Source organism: Habropoda laboriosa, unplaced genomic scaffold (genome assembly GCF_001263275.1).
Source record: "Habropoda laboriosa isolate 0110345459 unplaced genomic scaffold, ASM126327v1 scaffold41, whole genome shotgun sequence".
Lineage (NCBI taxonomy): Eukaryota > Metazoa > Arthropoda > Insecta > Hymenoptera > Apidae > Habropoda > Habropoda laboriosa.
The window spans coordinates 1,744,423-1,750,422 of NW_017100164.1; positions in this window are offsets into that span (position 1 = coordinate 1,744,423).

Genomic DNA, 6,000 nt, shown 5'->3' on the forward strand with positions numbered 1-6,000 from the left:
TACCGAAAACTTTCGAATGTCTCAGAAATGGTTGACTTTACTACTTTAGAAAATTTTCGGAATTGAAGCAAGAGGTAATATCAACCGTTTCTATGAAATTCGAAATTTTTCGGTATCCCTAAGCTATTTTCGCGCAAGTTTCTAAGTTTTTCACTGGAATTTCGCGATTTTTACGCTTTATACGCGTTTCTAACGCTAGCGGAATGTTGTTTACTTAATCTTTAATGGAACATTATTTAAGGAACGAGTGTTTCGTAGAAGGAAATGGATTTGGTGTCTAAGGGAGAAATGAGTAGATTTTAAAATGCTATAAAACAATACTGGTATATTGTAACTTTTTGCAAAATACATTTTGTATATTTATCTTACAATAAGTCTTCGATTTTTTGATAAATAATTGCATTGTTTCATTTTTCCTGATTCCTGCGGTGGCCTGATAGCTTCGTCTGTAATTCACACAAAAAGAACATCAATTTCTCAATTTCCAATGAATTCCGACTAATCTACTGCATGTAATTGTTAATTCGATACGAAATTAATAAATTAAGCTGTTTTATTAAGTTGAAGCATGCAAAAAATTTTATTTAATACTTCCAATAATTATAACCTACCATCTAAATTGTTCTTTAACAAGAAACTCTGATTATTTTTCAGTTAAAGTACTTGAAAATAAAATGGAAACGTTAATAAATTAATTCTTCAGTTAAAGTACTTGAAAATAAAATAGAAACGTTAATAAATTATTAAATTAAGCTGCTTCAGTACCCTCCCGAAGTTTTCCGGTTGAATTTCGAAATTTATCCGAACTTAGAGAATGTTGGCATGTCTAAGAAGTGATTGACTTACACTACCTGCTGATTTCGAAAACGATACCCTACTGATTGTACCAAATGTATTTTACAAATGGTTACAATATGCCACGTCCACTTCTTCTTGCAAACAACTAATTGTGTAACCAATACTCCAATGCAAAATTAAATACACCAAGTCCGAATATCGTTAGGAACACGTAATAATCGAAAAAATCTTGAAATTCCAGCGGAAAACTTTGGAATCGCGCGAAAATGACGCCGAGAATGTAGACTGAATAACGCGAGCATCGCGTGTCTGCCCGTGGTCGGCAGTTTCTACTGCGCCGTTGAATTAAGGGTGACTGCGTTCAAATAGGTATTGTAGTCGTCGAGTCGGGGGATTCATTAAACAAATATACATATATCACTATTCATCGAAACCACAATTTCCATATTTATAATAAAAGTTCTATATTGAAACGAGAAATGTAATAATTTCTCCATTTTATTATTCAATTAGAATTGGTTGTTTTACACACACCCTATAGATTCAGTTCCGTTCATTCGATAAAAAAAATAGGAAAAAATATCCCAACAATAAAAATACATTCATATCACTATAATATACCCTTCACAAACTCTTGTTTGCACAGCAAAAATACTTTCTACCACTACAACAGTTTACTCACTCCAGCAATCAATCAGAAATTAATCCTTCACAATCACCCCTAAGAAAATACTTCCATAATACACCCTTCAGAAACTGTCATTTGCATAACAAAAATACTCTCTACCAGTACAACAATTTACTCACTCCAGTAATCAATCAGAAATTAATCCTTCACAATTACCCCTAAGAAAATACTTCCATAATACGCCCTTCAGAAACTGTCATTTGCATAACAAAAATACTCTCTACCAGTACAACAATTTACTCACTCCAGCAATCAATCAGAAATTAATCCTTCACAATCACCCCTAAGAAAATACTTCCATAATACACCCTTCAGAAACTGTCATTTGCATAACAAAAATACTCTCTACCAGTACAGCAATTTACTCACTCCAGTAATCAAACAGAAATTAATCTTTCACAATCACACCTCCAAAAAAATACCTCCGCATACCTATAATCCACCCTTCACAAACTTTCATTTGCATCCGTGCCGCGCAAAAAGCAGCTCCTCTCACGACACCCTCTCCGATACCCTCATTGTCTCGAGCTTGCGCCCTGTTTCATCCATTAGATCCTCCACCATTCACCAGACGGCGCTGATGTATCAGGCAACAATACACCCCTCACCCCTCGGAGGCCACCCCTGGCCACCGATTGAACCGGTGAACCGGAGTCGAAGCAACCCCCAGCTAAGCCCTCGGTCGAGAGGCAGTCGTGAGCTTGGTGTCGAGCTGGGGCGATGCTCGTCGCTCGTGTGTGCTTCGCGATTGCACCGAGTGCTCGCCATTCTGTGTCGTTACGCGCGTCGTTCGTCCCGCATCGACATCGTCGCGGTCGATCATCAACGTCGTCGTCGTTGTTACCGCCCTCGACTACTTCGTTCGTTGTTTCGTCGTCGTTACTGTATCATAGAAAGCTGCTGCCGCAACGAGACCCGTCGGTGCAACGACCGTGCGACCATCGGACAGCCGCACGTGAGCACGGCCCTGGATCCGTCGCGAGATGAGAAGAAACGTGAGTCTCGAGAATCGACCCCTCTGGTTCACAGATTCAAGGACAGGAAGCTTCTCGAGCGCGAGATGGCACAGGTTCACGCGACAAGATTTCTCGGTTAAACATTCTTCAGAGAAGTTAGGTGTCTTCTTAGGTTCTGTGCTTCGTGGATGTATTATTGCAGATCGTGTAATTTCATTGGTTTCGGTTTGGAGGATCTTAGGATTTGATAGGTAGGATAAATAGAGGATTTAGCGCGAGTATGGAACGAGAATCTTGGTTCGAAGATGTACTGTATTATGTTCAAATATGGATCTTGCAAAATTCATGGGATAATAGTCGAAAATTCTGTGTAATGAACAGGTAGAAAGATTGAAGGAGTCGAGTGAAGTTGCTGAATGAGGTATTTAGATAAATAGGAACTTAAGTGTAACTAATAGAACAGAATTTTGGTTCGAAGATGTACTTACTATTTAAAAATGAATCATGAAATATTTATCCATGGAATAATATTCCAAAATGCTATGCAATGAAGAGGTAGAAAGATTTCTACCCTAATGTTTGGATATCTAATCATTTGCAAATTGTTCTTTTAAGTGATTAGTCGAATGCTTGAAACTTTTGAGTCTCCTCGTGTTAAATAATTCTTAGGTCACTATTAGGGAGTCTAAAGGTTCGAATTAGGCGCCAATCAAACATTTCACATTACACGATGTAATAGTTTGAGCTTCAGAAATCTTCTGACGATTCTCCAGTGATGTAGAAGGGATTTTTTCAAAGCGTTGCTGGTTTAGTAAAGTCTGATAATGTGAAGGTTTACTTTAAGTTGGAAGATCAATTCGAGTTTGGTTTCTATCAAAGAATTGATGGATAAAGCACTGGTACATCGTTTCTGTTAATCTTTACAATATGAAGAAGTGTTTAGCTGAGTGATTTGTCTGGCAGTGATAAGTTCTTTTATAAAAGAGAAAGAAAAATTAAATTATTCATGGGCTTGATTTTTTTTTATATCTAACGATACATGATACAAACGAAAAGGTCAAGCACCGAATTGCAATATTTCTTCAATGAAGATGCAATTGTGTAAAGTGGCTAATACAGAAACGAGAGAAAAATCTATATTTTTGTGAAAATTATTTGCAAACGAGTATAATCTATGTGTACAATCTAGTTTGCATAAGATCTATTTTCTAAGAGCTTTTCTGGGAACGTTAAGTTTGACATATTTTGATAAATGAAACGTAGAGAATATCTTCTAAATTTACATCGACAATCAATTATTTTAGTGATCCAGAATTAGTGTTTAGAGATTAATAGGAATTCGACAAATAATTCCCTGCGCAATTTATGCATAATTTCTATGTACCTCGCGGTGCACAGTAGTTCCAAATTTTTGACCCCTGGTGCATGTGCACTCGCAGACCGCAACCAGTGCACCTGCCCCTGCGATGCACTAACCCTTCGAGCCTGAAGGTTAAGGGTTTCTCTCATTCTCAGTGATCTTCTGTGTACTTTACTCCTTAAAGTGTCTCTTACCTAAATTTGTTAACTATATCTATGTCCTTATTACCTTCTGTCACGTTGATGAACTGAAAATTTCATGAAACACCCTGTTGTGTTCTCGAAAGTGTATATCTTTCAGACTACACATCCCCACGTTCACTTGTCATCGAATTAAACTAAGCTTCAACGCACCAAAAACAACCTTCAAACTTCCAACCCAAAAATAGTATAAAACTACACCACCCTGTATATTCACTGTATAAAATCGATAAACCCTCCGCTGCTCGTAAAAAACAGAAGAAAAATCTACAAAACCCATTCCGTATTCTCACATTCGATCACGGTGTAAATCTACAAGTGTCTCGACGAAAGGAGAAAGGTAAAGGGTTACAATATCTGCACACAACCCTCGAACGAAGGAGAGAAAGAGAAAAGGGAAAAGAGGTAGGCGGAGAAAGTTGGGCGTTTATCGCGGGATTCGTTTGCTGGGAAAAAAGAAAATTCCACTTGGAACGATCACGTGTGCTCAACCGAGCACACAGTTTTCGCTCGGGCGGCCGCTTAATTCCCTAATATCGAGCTCCAACCCGTAGAAAACCACCCTCTGGTTCTTCCGCCGCGTAACACGGCTATTTCCACGCTAGATCTTCGCGTTAGAAGTCCCTAGCTATCTCGCCGCAGCCGCCTCGGCGTTTGTTCTTTGTCTTCGTCTAAGGCCACTTCCGCCCTGGCCACGAGTTTCACTCGCGGCCCAAAGTCAAGTGGCCAGCATCCCCTTCCTCCCCCAGCTTCGTTGCTTTTTCTCCTTTTTTTCACGTTTCACGTGTTCATCACGTACCGCCCCTATAACCTCCACTTGTTCCGCGCTCACATTTTTACACGCCTATCCTCCACCCCCGGCTGCTCTGTTCTCTTCCACCCCTTGCTTATTTCTCCTTTTTTTTTCTCTCCGCGACCGTGTCACGAGCGCAGTTTCGGTTTTAGTTTTATCTTCGCCGCTGCATCGTGCTCGTTTTTCCGCGGCGGCGTATCGGACCGCCACATCTTTTACTTTGTCTCCTGCTAGCCTGGGGCATGCACTTTTGGACTGTTCTGTGTCATGGAACTTTTTCTCTCTCTCCGTTGTTGTTTAATTTTGCTGCTCCTTTTTTCTCGGTCCCGGAATTTTCTGCAATTTTTAGTTTTATTTCGTCGAGCTGGAGGAGTCAGAGTTGCTAGCTTGAATACATTTGAAATTGGGATAGTGAGAGAATTTTTTTGAATGAAAATTATTTAGTAGGAGAGGAAGTATTGTATTGTTGAAACGATTTTCTTTGCAAGTGTCTTTTGTATAGTATTTGTTATTTAGCATCATATCTGTTGTATTCAAAAGGAAGTAAATATATATTTATTCCAGTGTTTTAATAAATTCTGCAGTAAAACTTCTTTTTTTTAATTGTCTTCAGTCGTCGTCGTTAGTTGACGTTCAGATATAGTCCTTTGTCTTCGTTGCATGATGTATTTCTAAGAAATTAACAGAAAGATTCGGTTTGTTATAGAAAAATAATTAACAGTCTCCAATCTTTTCTTCAAAAATGTCTCTCTTGCTGCATAAAAAATTGTTGCAACACTGATAACCCCTCTTCTTCAAACGTCTCCAATCTCCAGGTGCATGAAAAATTTGTGCAATTATGGTAACTCTTTTCTCTTCAAAAATATCTCTCTGACTGTATAAAAAATTGTTGCAACTGTTTCAAAAATGTCTCTCTTGCTTCCATTAGTCTAGAGACGTTCAAAGTGGTAATATTTAACAGTCCACAGTGTATAGTTATTCTGTATTTCTTCGAATGAAAACTCGAATGGAGAAATATTAGCGATACGTAGACACAGTTTACTTCGACATTCTCTTTCGCGAAATATTAAACATAAAACTACCACGTGTATTTCTATTTCATTTTATTTCATCCTCGAATGCGATTCTTTTTCATCCAGACATTTTATTATACCAGCTCATTGTAAAATCCTACCCTCGAAATGAATCAATAAAATGTCGAACGT